At 37.2% G+C, this 19,414-nt stretch overlaps 1 protein-coding gene across 6 annotated transcripts in view; it reads right to left on the bottom strand.

The window, feature by feature from the left end:
- The window catches only part of LOC141492677 (receptor-type tyrosine-protein phosphatase N2-like), a 333,809-nt gene that overhangs the window by 192,462 nt on the left and 121,933 nt on the right, over positions 1 to 19,414 (bottom strand). The window lies entirely within an intron of this gene.

The following is a 19,414-nucleotide window of genomic DNA, read 5'->3' as shown; positions in this document are numbered from 1 at the left end:
TCTACTTCATCACCAGCTGTCCCAATACAGCAGTTTTTTGTTTATTCATTTTATATTATTACAGTAATCTTGTTGTGAGAATAATCATAACCCCCCCCAAAAAAAAGATGAGAAACCTTAAAAAGATTAAGAGACAAAAAAAGTGTACTTCAGTCTGTGTTTAGATTCCAATGGCTCTGTCTCTAGGATGAGTTGCCTTCCCCATCATAGCCACCAGAGAAGTTGCTTCAATAGTTTTCCCACAGTTGCTATTATTAGCTGTACCTCCACTCTATTTCTCCCCCCTCTCATTTATTCTGTTCTCTCTCTCCTTTCATCCTATCCCTGTTCACAAGTGTGTTATATCTGAGCACCTTCTCCCACGATCTTCCCTCTCTTCTATCACCTATTCCCCCCTTCCCTCCCCCCATTCCCCCTTATCCCATCCCTTTCTTCTTATTTTTCTCTAGGGTTAGATTGATTTCCTCACTCTGTTAAGTATGTTATTTCCTCTCTGAGCCATTTCTGATGAGAATGAAGGCTCACTCAGCCCCCCCTTCCCTCCCCCCATTACCCCTTATCCCATCCCTTTCCTCTAATTTTTCTCTAGGGTAAGATAGCTTTCTATATTCTATTAAGTGTGTATAATGCTTCCTCTCTGAGCCATTTCTGATGAGAATGAAGGCTCACTCATCTCCCCTCACCTTCCCTCGTCCCACTCCATTGAAAAAGCTTTTTTCTTTACTCTTAAGTAAAATATCTTAGCCCCTTCTTCCTCTCCTTCCTCTTCCTCCCAATACTTTTTCTTTATCATCCACTGACTCCATCTTTTTACTATATTATGCCATTCCATTGTAGCAGTTTTAATAAGTACCAAGAAGAAACTGGAAACCATATCCTTTGAGTTTAAATCAAGGACTCACTATATTATATACTAGGTTACCAGTACAGTCTGCAACAGATGAAAGACCAGAGATATATAAAGAGAGAACTGTAAAATTCATTGAAAAAAACCAAGATGTCAGTCTCTTGTCCCCTCCCATTAACAAAATAGATTTTCATGGACTTTCAGCCCTCCCCCTAAATGTGGTGAGTCGGTGTCCTCTGTGGTCAACAGCCAGCAGAGGGCAGCACTTTCATCAGCCCAGCATTGAGCTGGTCCTTGCAAAGGTTTTATTTAATGACAGAGAGGTCTAACAAAATATAATTGAAAGATTTCTATAGTGAGCTAGAAACAGGGTAGAGACTGTAAGTTGGCTATGTATTAGATATTTTAATGTGCACTTCTGACCTCTCCCTCATTCATAATTTATTTGCAATCTCCATGACAACTAGAGAAAGGGGCAGTAGGCGGAGGTGGAAAAGAGAGGATGAAGGGATGTTGCTTAGCTCTCTCTGAAGCAGTTGCTTAATTAACTACAAAAATACACTTTCCCCAAGACATGTGATTCCTAAGAAGGCAATATTTGTAAGCTCGGGAAAATCTTCCTAGGTTAATTTGAAATAAATTGGTTAAAAATACAGCAATAGCTCCGGAAAGAAATCAAGGATCATTTCAACCATCTCGCACACTAGAGAAAAGAAGAAAGATTGAAATTCTGGGGTTTTTTTTAAAGACTTTCACTAGCTTCAAATATCTTTTATACTAACATTTACTCACAAAAAGGCAAAAGGTAGAAAAATATGAATGCACATATACATGTATGGTAGCAAAAATCAATAAAGCCCTAAGATAAATAGCAATTCTAAATTCCCTCAGAAATTTAATTCGCTTTTCCCTAGATTTGATACGAACACAATTAACTTGGTTTGCTTCATTCAAAGTCCTGAGAATTTCCTGCCGTGACATGGACCTTGCTTTCCAAACCTTGGTCAAATGCACAGATTATCTTTGGAACAATTGAGGTTCCAGAAACTGGACCTGCCCTAGTTCATAAAACAAGCCTGAGGGTAGGAAAAGTGGCCTCAGAATGTAATTTTCTTGCTTCAAAATAGTGCCAGTTCCCCAGGCCACCCTGTCTTCCAGAGAATCGAATGCTGCCACCTATTTATAGCCAATCATTAATCACAGCACACACTGAACAGAAAATAAAGAGGAGCAATACCAGCTCCAGGGACTACATATTTAGATCTGTTCATTCATCAAAATGCTGATTAAACTATCAAGCTCCACAGTAAGGAAGGCAAGGGACATTTTACCTCCTAGAAAGCATTACCAATAACAGGCATACTTGGTCACAATTGCTAGTCACACAGGATATAAGAGAATATATTCACACTAATTTATTTGCAAAATATATTCAAAGAATTTCAGGGCTCTAAGAAAATCCTCGGATGATCTGGTCACCTCCTTCATTTTACAAAGATGCAGAAAAGAAAAATGATTTGCTCCAGGTTATCCAGAGTCATGATTAAAAGGCAGACATCTCAATATCCTGCATGGGTTCCTGTCAGTGCAGAACAACTAACAAAGATTTTAATTTACTGCAAAACCCATTATTTTTACTGGGCTTCCAAATTGAAAGATTTCACAATGGGTAATGAAATACAATGTCTAGGGACAGGAATTTTTATTAATGTTTCAAGAGCTTGGACAAAAGGTATATAATCATCACCAAAGAGATAGTGAAGACAACATATTCCCAAGACACTATGATACAAGAAAATGTCTAGGACTAAGTACAGGTAGGGAGGAAGACAGGAAGGACACTTCTCTATAAAAAAAGGATAAGTAATCCCAAGAAGTTGCATTCATGTAAATGGTATAAGCAAAAGAAGCTCTTGGGCTTCAGAAGAAAAAGCAATCACCATTTCTAAGAATTGTTGGGGGCGAGAGGGGAAAATGGGGTCGAACTTTGCCTAGACCTTGAATAAGTCTTAGGGAAACAGAATAGAGAACATTTCAGACAATAAGAATCTTCTTGAAGTAAATTGAAGGGCTACACATAAGAAGAAAAATCAAATTTGATGGCTTTTGTCTCAAAGGAAAGAAATCGAATCAAGGAGTAAATGTTGCAAAAAGATAAATGTAGGCTTGATGTTAGAGGAAAAATAACTTTATGAAACTTAAAGCTTTCCAAAAAAACAATGCTCTTCATCTGAAAGTTGAGATTTTCTCATAACTGGAGGGCTTCAAATAAAGACAACATGACCAGAATCACAACATTTAAGAATTAGAAGGGACCCTAGAGGCCATCTAACCTAATACATATTCAGACACATATCTGCTGTGTGATTCTGGGCAAATCATTTAACATCTATCAGTCTCACTTTCTTCACCTGTAAAATGAGAATAATAACAGCACCCACATTACAGGGTTGCTTTGAAGATCAAATAGGAAATAGATACATAGATGATACATAGATATAGACAGATAAATAAATACATATATACACCAATAGATACAAAGTTAAATACATAGATTCATAGATAAATATATGGATGGATGGACAGATGAGTGGGTAGATGTTGGATAGACATAGATAGCTGGATAGACAGATAAAACAGAAAGATAAAAAGACAGGACTGTATATAGATATCTATAAATCCATCTATATTTATACATAGTCCTTTGCAGATTCCAAAGTGCTATATAAAAGCTAGAAACTGTCTACCACAGCACCTACCACAGTGTATTGGTTTTAATAATATATATATATATATATTAATTGGATTGTGATACGTAATGAAGTATTTCAATTTGTACCTTATTTCCAGTTGCAATGATTTCACAAAACCCATTTTTTTTTAAATAGGAGCTGAAAGTATGAAAGATTACAGAAAGTTGAATTCAGGGGCGGCTAGGTGGCACAGTGGATAGAGCACCGGCCTTGGAGTCAGGAGGACCCAAGTTCAAATCCAACCTCAAACACTTAATACTGCCTAGCTGTGTAACCTTGGGAATAGTCACTTAACCCCATTGCCTAAAGGAAAAAAAGAAAGTTGAATGCAGCCAAGAAGAAGCATTGCACACTGTGATTATTCCTCAACATGTCATAATCAACAGCACATCACTGGCAGGCCTTGTTCTTGGCAAACTATTGAATTAGGCACACACTAGCTTAATATCATATTTGCATACTATATTCAAAGAATTTCAGGGCTCTAAGATAATCCTCAAATCATCTGGTCACCTCCTTCATTTTGCAAAGATGCAGAAAAAAATTATTTGCTCCAAGTTAGCCAGAGTCATGATTAAAAGGCAGATATCTCAGTATCCTGCACAGGTTCCTTTCCACCCTCAGGCATTCTACTGCCCTACATCTCCTTGGCCTGACACTGTCAGGCAAAACACAAGCACTCAATCTTCCAAAATTTGACTGTTTCCATACTTAACTAGCCTCTTCTTTATAGAATTCCCTTGAGACCAAGTTGCCAACTGGTCAGTCTAATCAACTCACCAGTGAGATTAGGTTGTTATCAGTTAATCTACCACATGTAGATTTTCATAATGGTTTTTAGTTATAAATATAGTTTCTACTGTAGCTTTCTCTGCAGGTTTTCAAATGAGTTTTCCATTCTAATTCTGGCCTGAATTTAATATTTGCTTCACATGCTCGGTTTACAAAAATAATTTGTGCAGATTTTCCATTAAAGCAAGGCACATTCTGAAGTTTAATGAATGTAAGAGATACATGCAGGGGAGGACTGCATAAAAATGTATTTATGTCCTTTGAATAATCGGTCTTGGGGAAAAATAAAAAGATCCAATGGCAACAAGCACATCCCAATAAATGCATAAAGTTGCTCTTCAAGAATCAAAGGACAAAATGGTAGGAGGGACCTAAAAGATAAACTTGTCAGCTCTCCAGTTTTTAACAGATGAGAAAGCTAAAGTTCAGAACATATGCTACTTGCCCAGTCACATGGCTAGCATGTGGCATAGTGGGTAGGGCATACCCATTGGAGAAAGGAAGACTTAAGACTTAAGTTCAAATCTGGCCTAGATTTCTACTAGGTTGTGAATCTTGAGACAGTTCCTCACCTCTGCCTACCTCAGTTTCCTGAACCAAAGATAATATTAACATAGATAATATTAGAGCTTCCGTGACAACTAGATGAGAATATTTGTAAAAAAGATAGACAAAAGTGGTTAGTATAGGGCCTAGTATATATTATATAAAAGCTTTTCCCCTAGGAAGTTAGGTTCTTGAATTCCCATTCCCTAGCTCCCATGCAATTATCTTTCAACCTTGATCACTGGGTAAATTGTCATCAAAAGTTAAACTTGTTTGAATATAAAATACAGGATATATTTATAGAAAGTCCAAAATTTCCCATTTAAAACTCTAAACAAAAAGAAACAGGAGAGAAAGAAAAACAGGAAAGATGGGAGGGAAAGAAAGAAGTAGGGGGAAAGAACAGGAAAGAAAACTAAAAGGACAAGAGAAAGAACAAAAAGAGTAGAGGAAGAAAAAAGGAGGCATCAAAGAAATGAGAGGCAAAGGGAAAGAAAGGAGAGGAGGAAAAAAGGTAAAGTATGAATCCTTCGGGGATATGACTAGTAATGGATAACTAGTCTTTCCTGTATTGCAACAAGTTCATTAAAAAGAGACTGACCCTCATAGACTTAGTCACTAAGAGAACAGTCATGCCCCAATTTGACTCCAGTCATCTTCATATTTCAATACCTTCTTTGTGCAGGACTTTCATTATTCTGAATCAGCCTTACTAATCTAGAATTGTTCATGTAAAGACCAAAAATTTTATTTTTCTCCTGTTAATATAGCATATTAAGCTCTGTTTCACATAGTTAACTCTAATTACATTCTATTTTCTTTTAAATTTTGTTCATTAAAGTTTAGAAATGGAAAAATGAATCCACAGTCCCATTGAGTACATATAATAAACTATATCTCCTACTGAGAGTGATGCATGTACAAAAGTATTCATTTGGTTCTCCATGACAATTGAAAAGGAGATGATGAAATTCTGAATGTGTAATTCTTTTGGGACATGTCTTTGACTTTTTACTTTAACTTCATTTGTATACTGAAGAAGGTATTAGGAAAAAGATAATCTTCATTTCCCTATACTCCACATAGATCCCAAGGCAAGTTATTGGGCAAAATTTGGCAAACAGATTCAAACAATCCAGGCTCATAATAAAGGGCTTAATGGCATCTCAAAGCTTAGGATCACAACTCTGACTAGCAGCAAAGGGTAGTTAAAAGAATAGTATTTTTTTAAAGGCAATGGAGTTAAGTGACTTGCCCAGGGTCACCAGCTAGGCAATATGCAGTGTCTGAGGATGGATTGTTCAGGTCCTCCTGACTCCAGGGCCAGTGCTCTATCCACTATGCCACCTAGCTGCCCCAAAAGAATAGTCTTAATCTTAACCTGGGTGCATTATACGATTTATTGTTGTCTTCTTGGACTAATTGTGTGGGCTCATATCCCCATGACTATGTACTAACAGAACTTCAGTCTATCACTGTCACTACAATTTGGCAGATAGAATTTTCTTCCATCTAATTCTTTAATACTAACATGAATATACTGATTTCTTGATATGAAATTTTATTTATGTACCTTTCCTTCTACCTCTCCTGTTCTTTTTAAATTAATATGTTTCTAGAATCATATTCTAGCCAAATTACCAACAAAATCACTGTATTAGAATGTCTACGTCATCGTGCTTTGTGTGTTTGTATAAAGACATCTGAGAACATGAGATCATGATTTTTGACTGCTATTTAATTTTCTTGGATTTTTACCTCTTAAACAACATAGGGAGGCTCTACTAATATTCTCCTCTCCAAACCATAGCTAGATTTGTCTCTGTGTGTGTTTGTGTGTACGTGTGTCTGTGTATGCCATTTAATGAGCAAGTCATTTACCTTCAGTTCTGCATTAGTTTCTTACTATCAAAATTAAATAACCTTTAGTGTCCCTTCATAGGAGGTATAACTAACTTTCTTTAATTTCTATCTTTCTCCCTTTTCAATTTAAAGTCCTTTAGATTGGGGGTGGCTAGAGTATGGGCCCTGGAGTCAGGAGTACCTGGGTTCAAATCCAGTCTCAGACACTTAATAATTACCTGGCTGTGTGGCCTTGGGCAAGCCACTTAACTACATTTGCCTTGCAAAAACCTAAAAAAAGTCCTTTAGATTAGATTGGGAAGACTAAGAAAATGTATTTTAGTAGTCCACAAATTAAGTCAAGCTATTAGCATTTAAGGGCTATTAGGAACCAGCCATTGTACTAAATCCTTGGAATAAAAAGAAAGTCAAGTGGATAACACCTCTGCTTCCTATATTCTAACCTATAGTCCAGCAATCCAAATTCCCTTTTCAGGCATCTTCTTCATCAACCATTTGCTCTCTGGACCTCTGTCTCTTGAATATATACAATGGAGGGGATTGATCTGGATGATCTTTTGGTTCCACCACTATCTAAATATTATGGTCCACCTCATATTCATAACATTGGATTTAGAAACTCAGTGTAAATTTATGACTAAAACAAGGTATCAGCAAAATCAGATTAAGTCTTGTCAATGTTCTCTTTATGTTCTGTAGCCATTAGACTTACTTTGATCAATAAATAAATATTTATTCAATCTATGCTCTTTAAATAGTATGGTATTAACTACACATAGAGGGAGACATAAATATAATAAGATATAGACGCCAACCTCAAGGCACTTATACTTGTTGGAGAGATAAAACACATTCTCATTAAGGATACTTTGTGATGCATTCATAAGAAGTGACCACAAGACCTCCTTTCCTCACTACTACCATGTGGTATTTTGGTACCCTTCTCCATTCTGTTAGTAGCTTCCTGGAATTCCCATTCAAACCCACTTTTTAGTTGATGCCAGGGTAGGACTTTCTGTGATAGCACTACCAATGAATAAAAAAAAAAAAGAAAAAGGAAATGCTAAGTAAAAACTATTCCTCTTTCCTTCACTTCCACAGACTCTCCCCAACCCATACCACCCTCACATTATCCTCATTGCTACCAAATAATGCTATTTGGCTTTCACTAGACTTCCTCTCCCTGAGGAAAGGAGACAACCTATAGAAAGAGAGTATGCATATCAAAGAGTATACTATAGAGTAAAGACATCAAAGTAATATGTTCAATCTCTGTAATGTTCTTATCTGATCTAGTCATGATTGGCTGCATTGTCTGAGATCTGTTGTCAAGCTCTTAGGACACTGGAATATTAGTAGCCATTTAATAAATATCTATTGAATGAATTAATAAATTGATGTTTTTCTAAGACTCCAGTTTTCTTTGTTTTTTTTTCAATATAGAACAATGTTAATCCTAACCATCTTGGATCAGTTCACATGTGGTATTTTATCTTTTAATCATGCTCAAAAAATAAGGTTACATGCCTCATTCATCCTCCTTAAAAAGAATACATAAAAAATATCAAGCAACAGCCCAGAAACTTAGATAATTGTGCCTTCCTAAGATAATTATTATTCAAAAGTCATACTCTTTCACTTAGAACCCACTCAAACAGGACATTCTTCCAAATTACAGTCCATCAAGCTCTATCACCTCCCAGCCCCATATTTTTGCACAATCACTCTTCATGACCCCCCAATTGGTTATATTCTTGGAAAAGATGATGAAGTGGTTTCCCATTTCCTTCTCCAGTTCATTTTTACAGATGAGGAAATTGAGGCAAACAGGGTTAAATCACTTGCTCAGGATCAGACAGATAGGAAGTATCTGAGGCCAGATGATTTGAACTCATGGAGAAGAGTCTTCCTGACTCCAGAATTGGTCCTCTATCCACTATGACACCTAATTGGCTCTCCAGCCAAAATTATATTTGAGCATCTCTGTAGGCAAAAAAATAAATTTTTAGCTTTCATAAGGGAGCATCAATAGAATTGTTATTATGACATAATCTTGCTTTCTAGAGTAGCCAATACCTACCTCTGGAAAAATAAATCTTCTGAGCTTTCAAAGTAATCATGGAGTTGGGCAATTAATTTCATGAAGGAATTTCAAAAATCAACTGAACCATTCTATCCCTGTTTTACAGATGAGTAAATTCAGTTCAAATTTCTAGTTAGTTGCCAGGCTGGTGCTATAAAGTCCAGTTTAATGATCCTTAGTTCAATGCTCTTACTACTATAGATAAAAACAAACCAGGCCCATGGCCACCCCCATAGCAATGACGTTTTTCCAGACCACACTGTCCTTTCCAGGATCCCCTCTTCATGATTCATCAAGAGATCTTATTGCTTCTCCTTAATCTCTTTTCCAAACAGGCTGTACTTTTTCACAGTCTCCCAGTTGTCAAATTAAGGCTTATTATTATTCAGTGGGTTGTTTATTAGTATACGTGTGCCAGAGAAGGACAAGGAGAGGGATGGAGAGAATGAAGGGAGGGGGAGAGGGAGAGAGAGAGAGAGAGAGAGAGAGAGAGAGAGAGAGAGAGAGAGAGAGAGAGAGAGAGAGAGAGAGAGAAATTCTCTATTTATCAAATTTGGTATGGCAAGCTGGGCAACCCACTAAATAATAATAATAAGCCACTAACTGTCCCAATCCAGGGACTTAAAAGATATATATACCTAAAAATATATCCCTGGTTTCTTTCAAAACTCAACTCAGATATTATCTCCTACTTGAGACTTTCCCAATCCCCCAAACATTATTGTTTCATACCACTCCAGCAAATTACCTTCTGTATTTTGCATGTGCTATGCACAAGTTTTCTGCTCCTTTAGAATATACGATTCTTGAGGGAAGAAACTGCTTCTTTTTTCTTAGCTTGCTAGCACTTAGCACAGTTACAGGTACTTAAACACTTGAGTGAACCTTGAGTCAACCAATCCTCACATATCTAATGCAAAATTTTGCTATCACCAGCCCCCCAAAAGGGTTTTAAAAACCTCAAACCTTCCAAATAGATTACTTTACACCCAACCAGCTCAGAGTTCTAGATAACTGATCACAAAGACTAATGTCTCTGATTCCCTAGTTCTTTCATAGAAAATAGTTGATTGTTAAAAAGATTGACAGTATGTAGTTTGGGCTTTCATTCCTATACCCAATATCAATTGATATTCCATTCTAAAGTGACCAAAGAAAGCATTACTCATGAAGCCAAACTCAGACTAGGAGGGTAAACAGTTTCCTTAAGGCCTCAGTTAAGTATAAAATAAATTTGAGGAAGAGGTTTTTTGTTTTGTTTTGCCTTGAATCTCAATTAGTTTGGGCTAAGAGAAGGTAATTGAATGGGGCCCCAAAAGGCAGAACTCATAGCTCTGATTTTTTTAATTTTTATTTTAGGTTATGCAAACATCTAGTTACCTCATCTGAGTCTATTTCCCCTGGAATAAAAGGAGCAGAAGGATAATTTTTTTTTTTTTAGTTTTTGCAAGGCAGTGGGGATTAAGTGGCTTGCCCAAGGCCACACAGCTAGGTCATTATTATGTGTCTGAGGCCAAATTTGAACTCAGGTACTCCTGACTCCAGGGCCGGTGCTCTATCCACTGTGCCACCTAGCTGACCCCGAAGGATAATTTTTTGTTGAATTGAATTTACCTCGAACATAAAGACATAAATGACATACTGTTTTGCATACATGACTCAGCAATCAGGCAAGTGATTTTGGAGAAAAGAGTGATTGAAAAAAAAACAAGGGGAAAGGGCAACTAGGTGGCACAGTGGATAGAGCACCGGCCCTGGAATCAGGAGGACCTGAGTTCAAATCCAGCTTCAGATATCAACTAGCTAACTGTGTGACCTTGGGCAAATCACCTAACTCCATTGGCTTGCCAAAAAAATAAAGCAAAGGGGGGAGAGATCTTTTCAGAGACAGCTGTTTGTTCTTTGCCTATTTAAAGAGAGGATGGTACAGATTCTGAAATATCACCATTTCATTCAGACCAAACAGATTTATGAAGTGCCTCCTACCAAATATTTAGAGGTAATGGAAAGTAAAGAGTAGAAAATCAAAGTCTCTGAAATTTGTAGACCCAGGTCTGACACTCTTCAACTGTGTGATCCCAGGAAAGTAACTTAACCTTTCCAAATTCCATCCAACTCTAAGAAATTGCAGTGTTTGGAACTCCATGGTTAGAGATAGTTTCCTTCTCCAAGTAGACCTTTCATTAATGAAATCAAAGTTTTAAAAGAAAGAAAAGGAAAGGGGCAGTTAGGTGGCACAGTGAATAGTGCACCAGCCCTGGAGTCAGGAAGACCTGAGCTCAAATCCGGCCTCAGACACTTAATAATAACCTAGCTGTGTGACCTTAGGCAAGTCACTTCACCACTGACTGGGGGGAGGGGGAAGAAAGATGAAAAAGAAAGGGAAAGAAGGAAAAGAGAAAGAAAGGAAGGGGAGGGAGGGAGGGAAGAAGGAAGGAAGGAAGGAAGGAAGGAAGGAAGGAAGGAAGGAAGGAAGGAAAGAAGGAAGGAAGGAAGGAGAAGGGAAGGGAGGGGAGGGGGAGGGGAAGGGGAAGGGAAGGGAAAGGAAGGAAGGAAGGAAGGAAGGAAGGAAGGAAGGAAGGAAGGAAGGAAGGATGGATGGATGGGTGTTTGGATGGATTTCTAATCTACTAGGTGCATCAACATCTGGAGGAAGCTGGGACAGACCCACTCCAGAACTAGCCTATTCAACTCTCTTAGGAAATCTTGCTTGCATCAATCAAACCTAAAAAGTCTAGATGCTCCCTACTCCTGCTCACTGAGGTCAAGAAAACCAAATGTAAACTGTCATCCTAACAGATGGCTCCTCAAGTCTTTAAGAACAACTACTGTTGTTCCTTCTCCAGCCTACAGTTAGTAATAATAACCTGCTTAGGTTTTAATGAAACAGCACAGTGGAGTTAGATTATAAGGAAAACAAGAATCCTTCTGTTTGCTTATCAACATTTGTTTGCTCAAGGTGCAGTTGTGTGTTAAGCACACAATTCTTCCTTTATACAGATTTACAAAGACTATAATGTGAGGCAGTCATGTATAGAGGAGCATATTTACCTAATCCTTAAGAAGGTGACTTGTCTATCTATACACAGGTCTCTTTCTTTCTTTCTGTAGGGCTCCGTGGCTATGGTGGCCTCTCTTTTTCTATCTGTCTAATTGATTCTCTATTCGTCCATCTGGAACTGTCTCTGTTTCTAGTCCCCTCTCTGTCTTTATTCTGACCCCCTCTACAAGAGGAAATAAATCTCTTTTTAAAGACTATTACCACATCATGGAGGCATGCCACATCAGCTGAATGACTAAGGATGACTCCATTTTCTCTTAGTTGTCAATCTTGAGTCCAGTAGATCATTAAGAATAGAGTAGCTATTCCCTGGGATACCACAAAGATAGTTTGGTTCAATGTCCAAGCCCGAGTAAGGGAGAAGGTCAAGTCAGAGCAAAAGAAGAGAATCTCTGATTATTGACTGCTGGTCATTGCTGAGAAGTACTAAGGAGGACCACCTTGCTCTTCTCTGAATGATACCTCCCACCTCCAGACCTCTGCACAAGCCTGGAATGCCTAGTCCCTAGCTTGTTCACCTTTGTCTCTTAAAATGAACAATTAATTTTTGACTAGACATCTTTGCTGAGCTTCTTAGGTGTCAACACTTCCTACCTCTTCCTAAAATTTTCAGGTATATAATTTTCAATCTCCTAAACAGTACATGAACTCCTTGTTCTGGTTTTTATTCCCAATCCCTAGCATATAGCACACTAAATACTTTTTGCAATAGATTAGACTTCCCATAAAGGGACACTGTTGTAATTAAATCCACAGTATTACACAAAACAAGTTCTATAACAATGTCTCTTTTATGCTACTGTGTTTTCAATCTCCTTCATTCCTCATCTATTTTTGATAGATGGGGTTTCCTATAGAAAGCCTACAGTAGATGATATTTCAGAAGCAAAAAGTCAAAGAAACTATCTGCTATCGTCATAGCTTCCCTCATATGATTAATCCCTCACTGTCTCAAGTCATATTACTGGAAGTTGAGCATTAACCACTTGAAAGGTAAGATTTTTGTTCATAATACCCTACATTTCTCCCATCATCCAGCTTCATACTCAACTCAGAAAGGTTATGGTTCCAAAATATGATTCCAAAGACCCTTTACCTAGGACAACCACTCAGATGGCCCAGTTAAGCACCACTGCAGTTCGAGTCATGCCATGCAAAGTTCCTGCATTCATTAAATAAATTTCTACTTTGGATTCCTGAGCGGCATCTTTACTCTCACCTAAAGAAAACATACAACTGCCCTATTTTTTGGACTGGGTAACACAGGGATGCCTCTCTCTCATCAAGATCCTAGTTTATCAGCTGGTGATTTGGAAGAGCTCAAAACCTAATTTTTCCTGCAGAATGTCTCAGAAATATGCCTCAGTTCCCTTATCATTCAAGGGACACATTTAACACTTGGACTTATCAACAATGTAGTAACACCAATGCTTAAAAGGAGCTAGATTAGAATCCAGGCTCTGCTATGTACTACTTGTGCAGACATCAACAAGCAATTTAACTTTTATGGGTCTCAGTTTTCTCATGGGCAAAATTAAGAAGTTTAATCATATGGCCTCTCATTGTTCCTTTCTGTTCTAAATGTATGATCTTCTCACAGAAGATTAATATATATATAATATATATATGTGTGTGTATATATACACACATATTTATATCTATATTTATATTATATATTGTTTATATTTTATATATACTATATGTGTATATAGTTTGATATTGAGAGACAAAGATAAAGGCAGAGATATCTAGCTCCACACACTCTCCAAAGTACTACTTAGGTGTGCATGTGTATGTCTAAAGAGCTAGACATCTGGAGACTGGGGTAGGGGGAGCTGAAGAAGGGGAAGGGAAGGAGGGGAAGAGAGAATGAGAATACAGCTTGAGAATACAGCAATGCACACAGCTATGACCAGCTAAGTGAATAAGTATATCTTGGTTATAAGCTTGAGTCATCAAATTTCTCAAAGATATGGTTAATGGGGGAGACAAGTGAAATTAATCTTTCAATTCATTCTGGTCATAACCAGATTATAGACCTGAGATGACAATATCTGTCTCTTAAACATCACAGCTACTTTCTGGTATAAAACTGAGATATTGGTACATAATGGTTTCCTTGAGCTTTTATGAAGATGGTAATCTTAAAAGCTCTGATTCAATTTAGCCTTAATAAATCTACATGCAGTGAGTTTAAATGAATGTCAATGAGGCTTGTCTTAATGAAAGCACAAACCTGTCTCTATATTCAATTATTAGTGGGAACTGATTTCACAGTCATCTGCAGTCATGGGGAGAAATATTGATGCTTTCGCCTAGTAGAAAAAATAAGTATTGACTGCATTCTAAGATCAAATACATACCTAAAAATATTTCCTAACTGAAAATGTGAATACAACATATTTGTTGTTATTCAGTCATTTCAGTCATGTCCAACTCTCTAAGACTTCTTCTGGGATTTTCCTGGCAAAGACACTAGAAATGTTTACCATTTCCTTCTCCCACTCATTTTACAGATGAGGAAACTAAGGCAAAGGTAGTTAAATGACTTGTTCAAGGTCACACAACTAACAAGTGCTTGAAGTCTGATTAAAACTCATGTCCTTCCTGACTTCAAGACTAACAATCTACTCACTACACTACCTAACTGCATATAGACAGATAAATATATAGACAGAGATAGATATAGATGTGCATATATATACTTACATATGTATATGTATTTAGAAATATATACATTTTGTAGCCTAGTTTACATAGTAAATAAGATGAAAGTTAAAGATATTGCTGTAGATTATCTGAGAAACAAAGGAATAGAAAATGGAACACTGTGGATGAAGTAGACTAATATAGAGGCATAGCAGAATAGAAAACCCCAAAGAAGGGAATTTTTTTAAACTCAGGCACAAAGGGTAAGTCTATCTTACTGCAGATTCATGCCCTATTACTATTATGCTTCAGGTGATTTAAGAATGATTCTCATTCTCAGAAAATTCATGGGGTGGCATAGGGAGCAGTATGAAACTTATTGAGAGAAGAGAAAAAAGACAAGATGGGGTTTGGGGGGAAGAGGGCAGGGATGCAAAATACTAGCTTTTGGAAGTAGAGCTGTTTCATTTTTGTCTTTCTAAGTCTAATACCTTTTGAGTAGATTCTTAATCAGTGTTTGCTGAATTATAAGGCTATCCCAGGACTTAGATGATGCCTCATCCAATTCCTCAAGGTAGAGTTAAGTGTTCAGCCAATCTCAGGATAGAAAGACATTTTTAATACCAACTTAGAAGAAACAATAAGGAACAGAGATGAGTGGTTATTTTAAGACTGTAATGGCTTAGTAGATTTATACCAAAGACCAGAGATAAAAAAAATCTTTGTACTCAGGAGCCAGACAGAGTTTGCTAGATGGTCACTGTTTCTTTTAGCTTTTGAGGGAAGACCTTTGTTCATTAGCAGCATTTGCATCTTCACTCTTCTCTCCAAGGAGACTCAAAATCCATGAAATAAACAAGTATCCAACTGGATTCATCTATCTGCCTCAAACTCCTGGCTGGGTTGAACTGTCCAGTCACTAATGGTGACCATAAATCTTAAGTTCTTTTAAAGGCAGTACGTTTCTATGTTTTATTATTCCACATCAATGAATCAAAGACTACATTTTTATAAGGCCAGTTTATTTGCTTTGTAAGCCTAGATGGGTGCTAAATATAATTCTTCATACTATCTGCTTCCCTAAATCAGGATTGTAAATGTATTTACATAGAAATTGCCTTTCCTTTACAAGAAATTCAAAGCTTTCATCTTAATCTAATAACAGCATAATTCCATAGTACAAAGGCAAAGAGAGGTGATGGGCAAAGGTAGATTACAGGGATTCTTTTCTTTTGTTGATGCTACTCATGCAACAAATCAAATATAACACAGAGATACATACACTCGTACCTTCTTAATAATCAATCTTTGCTCTGAGTATAATAGACAATGGTGAAAGATGCCTCAATACAAGAATTGCATGAGCTAATCTACAAACATACAGGAATATTGATTTGGTGGCCCGAAAAAGGGACAGCTTGTATTACAAAAGAATCTTAACGATAAAGGAAAATATCTCTGCCTTTGAAAAGACCAGTTTTATAGTTGTCTCTGGAGATCAGACAGTTTTGCCCAGTCACCAGTTAGAGGCAGACAGACATATCCAGATGGAGACTTGTCTCCTTCATGGAACCCAAATATCCTTGGACCCAAGAGAAAGAGCATAGAATTGATTTGCTAGGATGGAAGTAAACACTACCATGGTGAAGTGGTAATAGTGTTAGAATTGGAATCAGAGAGAGAGAGAGAGAGAGAGAGAGAGGAGGAAGAGAGAGAGAGAGGAAGGAGGAGGAGGAGGAGGAATAATTTTGACTCAGCATCTTTACCTGCAGAACCTTGAATGATTCCCTGAGCCTCTCTAGTGGTTCCGTTTCATCAGCTATAAAATGAGAGGGCTAGTTGAGAGGACCCCAACAGTTTCTTCCATTTCTAACTCTACAAAGTTATATTATTCATGATTATATCTAACAAGGAACCAGATATAGTTTGACTCATGATCTAAGACCAGAAAGTATGGCATGGTGGCTAGTGAACTAACAAACTGGAAGTTCAGTTCAATTCAGTTCAAAAGCCATTTGTTAAAAGTCTATGATATGTCAGACACTGTGCTAAGCTCTAGAGATACAAAGATCAAGGAACTTGTTATGTTACAGACTGGATTTCAAATTCTACTTCTTATAAATCACTACTTGTATGATCATAAGCAAGTCATTTAACCTCTCTGTACCTCAGTTTCCTCATCTGAAAAATGAGCACATTAATACCTATAGTGACCTGGTATCAGGTTCAAATAGACAAATGCCTAAGCCCTAGCATAGACCACTGTCAATACTTTGGCAAGTTGCTTAACTACTTAGCACCTAGGACAACTCTTTAAGACTTAAGTTACAGAAGAGTGGTAATATATGATTATCAACCAGCTTCCAAAAAAGAAAGAAGGTACAAGAAATTTATATTTAATCTCCATTATTTTCTCCCTAACTTTCTTGTGTCTAGACAATCAGCAAAAATAATAAATCAAACCCTGATTTGTAATACTTGCTGACTTCTGAGGTACAAATATTTACAGCGAAAATTTAGAAATCACCTCTCTCTCTCCCTGCCTCAATCTCTCCCTCCCTCTCTCTTTTATTACCTGTCTGCCACCCTCCATCCCTCTCCCCCCTTTCTCCTTCTCTCTCTCTCTCTCTCTCTCTCTCTCTCTCTCTCTCTCTCTCTCTCTCTCTCTCTCTCTCTCTCTTTATTTCTCCCTCCCTCCCCAAGCACAGTCTTCAGCCTTTCCTTGGTTGCAAGAGTCACTTAAAACAATAAGGAACACATATTTGGACTAAAAACAAAACAAACCTTCTCACATGGTTGGCCAGAGACTCAAATGAGATAATGCCTTTAGTTTGTTATATGTGTTTGTTATAGCATTATATGAATGTTGGCTATTAAGATTATTATTTTCTATACACCATCTTGCAACTCACCAGGAAAAGTATTTTTGATATGGTTATATTTTAGACCCAGGGCACCATCTGTCAAGATTATGACAAAATTTCCGTTGAAAGTAAACCTTAAAAACAGTCATTAATTTTTATTCCTGCTTTTTTTTTCATCCACTGACCCCATTTTCCCTATGAGAACAACGATGGATAGAAGTTTTGCCAGCACCTGCTATTTCATCAGCTTTCAGGCCACAAAGGGCCAAAAAGAGACCATTCTTCCTTTAAAGTTTTATGCTCTTTAACCATCTCTAGGAAAGGTGGCCTCATAACTCACTAGAATCTCTTTTCCCTTTATGAGATCTTTCTCAGATGAATGTCCAAAGTGAAAGCAAAGCCAACCAAGGCTAAAATGATGAAGAAAGAGTAAACTCAGATATCAAACCATCCTCCATCTGTTGAAAAAGGGATTTCATTTGTAGGTGACTCAGAATGACCAGCCTAGCTGGCAAGTCAGCTGGCCATGAAGACAAGCCTGAGAGGAACGGGGATCTTTTTTAAAGCAGTCAGACACAAAAACAGGAGGCTTTTGTTTCCCCCTCCACCCATATTTACCTAAGGAAAGAACAACATCATGACTCCTAATACAAGTTTAATCCTTATAGTAATCCAGCACACTTTTTATTTTAGAAAATATTAGAGAAGAAAGAGTCTGGAAATCAAGACAATGATTGCATTTTATAAACACATTTTACAGACCTCAAAAAGATTAAGTGATACAGGCAGTCATTGACTGAGGAAGAATTTGAACCCAGCTCTAGAGCTCCAAAATTCTTTCCACTATCCAAACAAGGTGGAGAGACAAACAAAAATATACAGTCAGTATTGTTAATAGGTTTGGAAAATTACGAACTGTGCTTACCTTTACTATCCAAAAGATAATATTTTCTATGTCTTTACTGTGAAAATGCTTTCAGAACTAGTAAAAGTTAACATATAAGAAGAGGGAAGTAAGGAAGGACAATGTTGTTATATGTGTTCATTCTGAAAGTCCCTTCAAAGAAAATAGATTTGTTCTACATAAAAAAACATCTAAAATAAACTTTCAATTATAAATAGATAGATAGCTAATAGAGAAAAGAGGGACTTGTGAATAGTATCTACTCAATCTAACTTTACATAAAAGGATCTTAAAGGGTATGGGTCAGCCCACCCTTTTTTTTAAAGGGGAGTCATCTCATCCTCCATAGTCACCATGTTATTACCACCAAACAAGTTTTTCTATCATATTTCTCCAAAGACAACAGGATATAATACCAATTCCTCCTGAGCCATGTCATTATAAATAAAGGCTTGTGTTTACACAGGCCAATACAATAAGAGATTGTGAGCAGGGCACACCAGCCATTCCTGCTATCTACATTTCTTCTACCACATTAGTAGACTTTGATCCCTACCTATTCATACAGAGTGCCACGTCTGCTGTTTTGTTTAGTAGAAGAGGGAGGGAAAGGAAGGAAGGAATAACTTGCAGACAGCTGGAAGGTACAAAAATTTAGTGAAATAAAATCAAACTGTTTACAGAGGGAACCAAAAAAAATCATGAATGGCAGAAACCCAGAGGAAGCATATATTCCATCCAGATTATTTCTCTCTTTTTATGCCAAAAAAATCCATCTTAGATGGCACCAGGTTCTACCAGTTCTTACTACAAAAGGATTTTAAGGAGCAGCTTGAATTGTTGGCAGATTATGCTGCAGTGTGTTTTTAAGAGAACATTTTTCATTTCAATTGATTCTCCACCTTCCTTTCCTACAAATGCATCTAGGGAATGTTCTATTCTTTCTACTTTCTTCATGCAAATTGTACAAACCAAAATTAATCCAAGAGAATGGTCTCCACCCAAGTATCTGGTCCAAAGCATTAGAAGACCACCCCCCTCACCTCCTCTCT

The sequence above is a fragment of the Macrotis lagotis genome, chromosome 7, assembly GCF_037893015.1.
Source record: "Macrotis lagotis isolate mMagLag1 chromosome 7, bilby.v1.9.chrom.fasta, whole genome shotgun sequence".
Classification (NCBI taxonomy): Eukaryota; Metazoa; Chordata; class Mammalia; order Peramelemorphia; family Peramelidae; genus Macrotis; species Macrotis lagotis.
Note: the sequence above shows the minus strand (reverse complement) of the source record. Positions and strands in the feature narration are given on the sequence as shown.